The 9474-nt window shown below is 49.7% G+C and overlaps 1 protein-coding gene across 15 annotated transcripts in view; it reads left to right on the forward strand.

The window, feature by feature from the left end:
* Positions 1–9474, forward strand: part of TNS3 (tensin 3) — a 315320-nt gene that overhangs the window by 138556 nt on the left and 167290 nt on the right. The gene's annotated exons all lie outside the window — the stretch shown is intronic.

A 9474-nucleotide genomic window follows, 5' to 3' on the forward strand; every position in this document is an offset into this window, starting at 1 on the left:
ACCTGCTTTTTCTTGGGAAATTTATCTGTGGGAAGAGCAGAGGGGAGCTTCCAACTTCTTTGGAAATATTCTTGTCGCTGTGTCCTCCCCGACCATTGCTTACCTCTCCTTCTGCTGGTCTTTCTGAGCTGCTCCCTTCCATATGTTTCCAAACCAGCCCGAGCTCCTGGCCTGGGAGGCAGGGTCCCGTGACTATTTGGTTACAAATAAATAGAGATATAATCTTAGTCTGTTGTTTCTCTTAGTTGAACATGAAGGCAAAATGACAAGATGACTGTATTTTAGTTTCCCAACCTCCGTGGGGTGTATTTTATCTGGCAGTTCCTAATGATTGCTGCTTAAGCATTAAGCAGAAAATCAAGTTGGGCAATCCCGATAATGAATTGGTTCCTGGTATTCTTGTTCTGGAAGGGAAAAAAGTGTCCATTAATGGTGTGTGGCTTTGGGAAAATTACCCTCTTTGAGCCTTGTTTTTCCTACTGTTAAATGGGCATTTTGGTCACAGCTGGTTTTGGGGCCTATGGGGAACCCCCATAACTTGTGGATAAATGTATTTCCAGTGCCTCACACAAGCCTGACACAGAAATAAGATGATAGAATAAGTAGCTAATATTTATTTGGCACTTACTACTGGCAGGCACTGGTTTTTTTTGGAGACAGAATCTCACTCTGTGACCCAGGCTGGATTCCTGTGGCGTGATCTCTTGGCTCACTGCAAACTCCACCTCCCGGGTTCAAGGGATTCTCCTGCCTCAGCCACCCTGGTAGCTGGGATTACAGGCACCTGCCACCATGCCTAGCTAATTTTTGTATTTTTAGTAGAGGCAGGATTTCACCATGTTGGCCAGGATGGTTTTGAACTCCTGACCTCAGGTGACCTGCCCTCCTCCACCTCCCAAGGTGCTGGGATTACAGGTGTGAGCCACCGCACCCGGTCCCAGGCACTGTTCTAAGCCCTATGTATATGTTTCCATATTTAATCCTGCCAAAAATGCTGTTTTTATCTCCCTTTTCCAGATGAGGTAACCGAGTCACACAGAGGGCAAGTACATTTCCAAGGTCAAACGGCTTACGCGAACAGTAGAGCCGACCACCTAGCCAGACATTTGTATTCCAAAGAGTGTGCACTGAACCCCCGAATCGTACGTGCTGGGTGGTGGAGGAATTAATGAAGGATGAACAAATGAATACCTTTAAATTTGCCAACTCAATGTTGCTCAGGTTGTTGCCTTTGAGAACAATTTTACATTTGCTTCTTCTCCATTTTCCTGGTGAAACAAAAACAGAATGTGCAGAGGTGTCTCAGCCAACCCATTTAATTGTCCCTACACATAGCCGGGCCGCTGTGATCCTTGTCTTACGTCACCAGGCCCTGCACAGTCCTGCCTCCTTGCAGATTAGTTCCGTTTAAAAGGCTTTTGTTCCTTTTTATTTACTTATTTATTTGAGACAGAGTCTCGCTCTATTGCCCAGGCTGGAATGCAGTGGCACCATCTTGGCTCACTGCAACCTCCGTCTCCTGGGTTCAAGCAATTCTCTTGGCTCAGCCTCCCCAGCAGCTGGGACTACAGGCACACGCCACCACGCCCGGCTAATTTTTTTGTGTTTTTAGTAGAGATGAGGTTGCACCATGTTGGCTGGGCTGGTCTCGAACTCCTGGTCTCAAGTGATCCGCCTGCCTCCACTTCCTAAAGTGTTGGGATTACAGGCGTGAGCCACTGCTCCTGGCCTTTTGCTCCTTTTTACAGAGCTGTTTGCAGTGCTAGTTTTCAGGGCTGGTCAGGCAGCTAGGAACAGTGCACAGGCCCTGGGGACACCCGGGGAAGCTGGTATTCTCACTGCAGATTTTGGCCTTGCTGGTTTTTTTTTTTTTTTTTTTTTTTGACACAGAGTCTCACTCTGTCACCCAGGCTGAAGTGCAGTGGCGTCATCTCGGCTCACTGCAGCCTTCGTCTCCCGGGTCCAAGTGATTCTCCTGCCTCAGCCTCCCAAGTAGTTGGAGTTACAGGCGCCTGCCACCACGGCTGACTAATTTTTATATTTTTAGTAGAGATAGGGTTTCACCATGTTGGCCAGGATGGTCTCGGCCTCCTGGTGATCCACCCACCTTTGGCCTCCCAAAGTGCTGGGATTACAGGTGTGAGCCACCGTGCCTGGCCCTTGCTGGGATTTCTAACACGACATGCATAAAAGGGCTCTCTTTTTTTCCTTTTCACCAAAAGCCAGTGAGGACAATGAGAGGCAAGAAGCGGGGTGCCATGTTTAACCTACCCTGGCTCAGGGATCCTGGCACTGCCCTGCACCTTTCTTAGCCCCTGGATAAGCAGCAGCAAGGGTTGGTGTTAGTCACTGCTTCTTTGGCCAACCTGGGCTGTAGCTAGAGGCCTGACAGAGAGTGGAGGTCCGCTTTCTGCTGGTGGACAGGGCCCCCCTGGGAAGAGGGATGGTCACCTCTGCTCCTTGGGAGGCAGAGATGCTAATGAGACTGCTTCTTAAAGGGTAGTCTTGGGAATTACATGAGAAAGGACTTGAAGAATATGCATTGCCGTTTTCAGTACTTAAGTGGACACAGGATACTGAGTTCAGCTCAGTGGGTGAGAAAAATCCATAGTTTACGGTCACGTATATCCAAGACACACTGGGAGCCTTTACCAAGCTCTCTCAAGCTGATACTTAACCACATTGCTATTCTGTGGGCACCGTCTTCCTAAATAGGCCCCATTTATTTCATGTTATAACCTTGCGAAGGAGCAGATGCCACTGCTTTTCATCTTATTCTTCTTTTAGGTAAGTCTGTGAAAGTTGATGGGGTACATTTATTTTTGTTAACTCACAACTAAAGCTAACTAGCTGTCTGTTGAATCCTCCTGCCTCTTCCGGTGGCCAGATGACTCTGTAGCCACTTTGGGGTTAGTGGTTTATCTGTTCCTTTCTTCATTCTCTAGACTGCTGTGCTAGGTTGCTGCTGTGTGCAGGGTGTGGTCTGAGGGGCTAGAGATGCCTCTGGAAGCTGAATGGCCAGAGCCTCTGCTGAGTCTGCATGGGAGGGGGCTGTGGAGCTCAGACAAGGATTCACAGTTAGTTGTTTTCCTGCAGTTGCCGTCAGCACAGTAAAGAAGACCAGGGCCGGGCGCGGTGGCTCACCACCTGTAATCCCAACACTTTGGGAGGCTGAGGTGGATGGGTCACCTGAGGTCAGGAGTTCAAGACCAGCCTGGCCAACATTCTGAAACCCCTTCTCTACTAAAAATACAAAAATTAGCCGGTTGTGGTGGTGGACGCCTGTAATCCCACCTATTTGGGAGGCCGAGCCAGGAGAATCACCTGAACCTGAACCTAGGATGTGGAGGTTGAAGTGAGCCAAGATTACGCCACTGCATGCCAGCCTGGGCGACAGAGTGAGACTCTGTCTCCCCAAAAAAAAAAAAAAAAAAAAAAGAAAAGAGACCAAGGTAGAAAGGAACATATTAATGATGCCCTGACTCTGACTCAGGTGGGGTAGGGGGATCAGATGTTGCTTTGCTGGGGAGTTGCCATCTGAGCCACCCACTTGAGACATCACAGGACTTAGCCAGATAAAGCTGGGAAACATGAAAGGGGAGCATTCTAGGCTGTATGTGGTATGTGCAAAGACCCTGGGGCAGGTGGAAGCAGAGCAGGTAAGGTAGGGACAGGGAGTGAGGGAGCCATGAGGAGGCAGGGGCTGGCTCACCCAGGGCTCTGAGGACCAGGCTGAGGACCTGCCTTTCACCCATGGCAATGGGACATCAGTGAGGATGCTCCATGTGAAATGCTGCATTAGCATCAATTGCACAGCATAGGCTTGGTTTGCTACAGGTGAGCTCTTCTCTTCCTTCCACCTGCAGGATCTGTACCCATGCCTGGCACATGGTGCTGAATGCCGAGCAGTGACTTCTCTGGGCATTGGGGATTCTGAGAGTTTCTGGATGCATCAGCAACGTATAGTGCAAGGCCCGGGGACAATCTGCAGCGAGCAAGGCTGGATTGTTAGTCTCAGGCAGGCATTGGGCATTTTTGTCTTTATTCTATGAACAGCCTCGCAAGGGAGACATCATTGTCCCATTCAGTAGATGGGCTCACTGAGGCTCATGAATGCCCTGCACAAGGTTCTGCAGCTGGCAGGTGTTGGGACACATACCCAGGTCTGCCTGATACCAGATTTCACTACTATACTGTGAGGTTTTGGAAACTTTTGATTTGTTAGAACAAGCAGTCAAAGGACATAGGTTAAAAAAGAACCAAATTCTGGCTGGGTATGGTGGCTCATGCCTGTAATCCCAGCACTGGGAGGCCGGTGAGGTCAGGAGTTCGAGGCCAGCCTCGTCAACATGGTAAAACCCCGTCTCTACCAAAAATATAAAAATTAGCCAGGTGAGATGGTGGGTGCCTGTAATCCCAGCTACTCGGGAGACTGAGGCAGGAGAATCACTTGAACCCAGGAAGTGGTGGTTGCAGTGAGCTGAGATCATGCCACTGCATTCCAGCCTGGGTGGCAGAGTGAGACTTTGTCTCAAAAAAAAAAAAAAAAAAAAAAAAAGAACCAAATTCCCACTAGAGTTGGCTCTCATTGATTACAAGCTTGTCTCAAAATTAAGCTGCTTGTCAAGTAGGTGCTCCCAGATCCTCACCTATGGAGAGGAACATCCAACAAGCTGGGATGTCCCCCGACTGCTTCCCCTCACCCGCAGATGGGTGAGAGCAGAGGAGGCTGCTGGCTGTTGTGGTGAGTGTGCTTACTCCTGCCCAGGTGGTGGCCATGGTGCTGATGTGACAACCGAGGGAGCAGCTCCAGGGCTGGCTGCTCTGGAAATGTGCTTTGGCAGTAGCCTTGGGGAATCTCCAAGGCTGGCCCTTTCAGTCCCAGCAGTCCCTGGCCTCCCCTCCTCCTGCCAGGGCCCCGGCCTCCTGCTGTCCTCTCTGCCTTTATTAGCTGGATGTGCTTGGCTCTTCCCCGGGTCTGCTCCCAGATGTACAGAGAGACTCTCTGAAGCTCAGGTCTTCCTTCTGATTGTGCCTGCCCTCCTGAGCAAGGAGCTGCAGTTCAGTTCACAGTGGAAAGTGCCGTTCTCAGAGAGATACTAGAGCAAGCATCACCACATGTTCTCGAGCTGCCTGCTGCTCTTGGCGAATGGCACGTGGTGGGGTGGGGTGATGTGGGGTGGGATGTTGTGTTTTAGGGTGGGGTCTTTAGGGAGAAGGCATAAGAGGATGCGCTAGGATAGTGCACTGCAGGATGGTGCCCTGCAGGAGGGTCACTGCGTGACAAAGGACTGCCGGGTCACTGTGGGACCACATGCTGTAGGATCACTGTGAAAAGCAGATTTGCCCTAGCGTGCCATGCTTGGATAGCTAACCCCAAGTTGAGGTCGGGACAGGAGCTCTGTCCTGGAAAGAGGAGGAAGACAAGGCCAAGGTGAGCGGAGAACCTTTTCCAAGGCTGCAGGTGCCAAGTGGTGGACACCGAACTTGGACCCAGACAGGCTGATGTGAAGCCCGTGTGCTTTGCCATACGGCTGGTCTGCTTTCTCCCAGAATAGCTGTGTTTGCCTTTCTGCCACTTAGTCTGCTCTCACCTGCTGCGTGCAACACACTAGGAAGTGCATAGCAGTCTGCATCAATACTACAAAGTGTGTGTTGACCCAAAATCTCCTGGGCAACAGGAAGTCATTGTCCTATCTCTCTCTCCTTTCTCTCTCCTCTCTCTCTCTCTCTGTAGCCATATGGTTTCCTATCCCACAGCTGCAAAATTGCTATTGCTATGTTTGTTTTAAGTAATAAAGCAATAGCCTTCTTAGCAAAAGAAATGACCCTTAATAATTTCAAAAAGTATGTGGTTGGGAGGCCAAGACGGGCGGATCCCTTGCAGTTGGTAGTTTTAGACCAGCCTGTCCAACATGGTGAAACCCTGTCTCTACTAAAAATGCAAAAATTAGTTGGGTGTGGTGGTGCATGCCTATAATCCCAGCTATTCCAGAGGTTGAGGCAGGAGAATCGCTTGAACCCAGGAGTTGGAGGTTGCAGTGAGCCGAGATCACACCACAGCACTCCAGCCTGGGTGACAGAGCAAGGCTCCGTCTCAAAACAGACAAACCAAACAAACAAACATGTGGACCAAGAGTGACCCTCCAGACAGTGCATCTAATTCTTTATCTGAGGAATGCTTCTCCTCACTTTTCCCTCACTGACTCAGGGAGTCCAAGGCGGGGATGGCCTCCAAGTGTTCGATCCTCAGCTGTCATTTTACCAGAAGAGAAAGGGAGCTTAGTGACCTCATTGAGCCCACAGGGCTACTTTGTCATGTGGCCAGGTTGAGCTGCAAGACCTGTAGAAGGAAAATGCTTCTAAAGAGTAGCCAGGGCCGGGCGCAATGGGATTACAGTGGGATTGCAGTGGCTCATGCCTGTAATCCCAGCACTTTGGGAGGCCGAGGCAGGTGGATCACGAGGTCAAGAGATCGAGACCATCCTGGCCAACATGGTGAAACCCCACCTCTACTAAAAAACACAAAAATTGACTGTGCGTGGTGGCATGCGCCTGTAGTCCCAGCTATTTGGGAGGCTGAAGCAGGAGAATTGCTTGAACCCGGGAGGCGAAGGTTGCAGTGAGCCAAGATCGCACCACTGCACTCCAGAGACGCAGCCTGACCGGGCACGGAGGCTCAGGCCTGTGATCCCAGCACTCTGAGAGTCCGAGGCCGGTGGGTCACTTGAGCCCAGGAGTTGAAGACCAGCCTGGGCAACATGGTGAGATCCTGTCCCTAGAAAAAAAAAAATTAGCCAAATGTTGTGGCACACATATGTAGTCCCAGCTACTTGGGAGGATGAGTTGGGAGGATCATCTGAACCTGAGAGGTCATTGAGAAGAGGCTGCAGCGAGACGTGGTCACAACACTTCACGACTCCTGGGCAACAGAGTGAGAGCTTGATTTAAAAAAAAAAAAAGGCAGCCAGGAACGCGGTGGTCTTTTCAGGTTTCCTTTTTTCAGGTTTAACCTTAACCGCAGATTCTGCCTGGGCCTTGTCCCTTTTCCCTTCTTTCCCTTAGCACAGTTGGGAGTTGAAGGCTGTGGTAAGTGTATGCCAACAGGGACACAGGTGAGGGAGGCGTGGGCTGGGCAGAGGCTGGGTGGGAGGATTTGCTGCCTGGGCTTTTTTTCACCCTGGAAAACAGACAGAACAAAAGAAGCAGCTTGGGTTTCTATCTCATGGGAACTCTAATCTTGAAGGGCTTGGATTTGATTGCCGTCGGCGATGGGTCCACGAGGAGAGCACAGCTTGGGTAGGCTTCTGAGGACATGAGCTGGCAGCTCTCTTTTCACAACACCTAGAGACAGTGAGTTTGCAGCATAGATTTGCAGGACTGGTGGCCACAAGCAGAGACAGTTTTCCAAACCTCTTGTATGAAGTCAGCATTTCTGGTTTCTAAGGAGCCAGGTTTAATAAATCTATAGCAAGTTAGTTTCTCAGTCATCCTTCAGTCATGAAATGCATTGTGGTGCACACACAGGGGTTTAGATTTACGCAACCCAAGTGTAGGTATATTCTTTACTTTCAAATAAAGACTCATAGGGACATCATATCGCTGAATCTCCTCTTGACAAGCATGGTATTTCAGAAACTCTTGGCAGCCCTTCCAGTTCAGTATTGGGCTTGGCTCTCGTTTTGGTCCAAGTCAAAGCAGTTGAGGGGGTTCTATCCCAGTGTGTCAGGGGGACCTGTCATAGGCATGTCCTCTGCTTGGTTCCAGATTTAACCCTTGAATGATTCGGGGGCTTTTAGTGCACGTCCCATCTCAGACGCTGACTTGGAAGTGACGGAAGGGCCATAGTTTCTCTCTCCTCTTGGGTACGGGGCTAGAACAGTTCCCCCAAGCACACTTTGATCCTCACTGATGTTCATGTGATTCAGGGGCAGCTTGTGTAGGAGGGGTGTGGACCACCTGAAAGCCAGGAGATGGAAGGAGTGCAGAGTTCTGGCATCAGAAGGTGCTACTGCAGCTTAACCGTGGGATTCCAACACATCTGCCCACCAAATCCTCATGTTCTTATCACCATCCCTATGTTACCAACCTGTAACATGTAATGTAGGGATGGTGATGTCTGCTTACTGAGGTTTCCGCTGGGCTTCATGTAGTGCTCTCCAGGGTCGTGCTATGGAAGCTGCTGAGCACCACATGCCTTGGAGGTGGCCAGGCCTGGGTTTGCACATCTGGGCTGGAGGCAGGAGGTGGACAGATGCGTGTCTGGGGCTGGGGATGCGAGTGAGTGTTGAGCTCTCTGTGTTCCTGGAGGGTGGCCCTGACACGTGCGGGGTCTCACCTCGATTTTAAGAGGGTGTAGACTTACATAGAAAATTGACTATGTTGGGGGACAGGCTGAGTTCCTCCTTCCTGCCCCTCTTCCCAATGCAGAGGTTAAGGAAGGAGTTTCTCTGTGTGATGCTGGGGTACTTTACAGGAAGTTGCATTTCCAAACACTTCATGTAAGCAACTTTGTGCAATTCAACACTCTTTCTGACTCTTAACCAACTCAGGTTCTCGGGCCTCCATGTGGTAATAGCATAGATTACAGTTTCCTGTATTGGCCTTGACCTTAGAAATTATATAACTATTGATTTAAAGGTTTTTTTTTTTTTTTTGTCAGTGGTTGCAATTTGTATGGTTTCGGGGTTTGAACACTGGAGTCACTATATCAAGGCATATAATGCTGAATTGGATTCAGAGATTATTGGATTGAGAAGAGATGGTGGGTTTGTCTGATCTGCCCTGCTTACTCTGCAGCTGAGGAAATGGGTCTTGGGTTCCATCAGGGACAGCAGAGTCCTTGTGCTTTCCGAGACCCTTTCCCCCTTCCCTCCGGCTGTCAGGGCCCCTGCCGGAAAGACAGTGACACTCCTACCCCATCACAGTGGTGCCAGCAGCGAGCAGTCACGTATTTGTGTGGTGGTCATCTTGGAATGATGTGCAGTGTGAGAGTTAAATTGTATTGCCAGTGAGTTACCATAATGCTTGTTTATATGCTAAGTTACATGCCAGTGTTTCCCGGTAAAATGCTAAGCATGATGTAGGGTCTGAAGCGACAGCACACTTGTAGGAACTGGGCCAGTGTACTCCAGCATCGCATTGTGATGGGAGTCGCTGTATTTTGGATGTGTGTGGTCTGGTCAAGATGTGGGACACATATAGTCAGATCACGGTGGGTTCATGGAAGACCCAGGACCATGGTTGGTCGAACCCCTTGCTGTTCTCCCCTGAGGTGCTGGCTTATTGAATACTTTTTGAAGTAAATGGGACCCCGATTAACCCCAGTTTCCCCATGAATTCTATTAGGATTGCATCTGTGCTGCTTTAATTTGAGTCTTACATGTACAGATTGTGTGAATTAACCTGCAGTACATTTTAGTGCATTCAGTTTGCCTCTGAGATTGTATTCTCTCTCTCTCTCTCTCTCTCTCT

Source organism: Sapajus apella, unplaced genomic scaffold (genome assembly GCF_009761245.1).
Source record: "Sapajus apella isolate SASKATOON/1434 unplaced genomic scaffold, GSC_monkey_1.0 scaffold54, whole genome shotgun sequence".
Classification (NCBI taxonomy): Eukaryota; Metazoa; Chordata; class Mammalia; order Primates; family Cebidae; genus Sapajus; species Sapajus apella.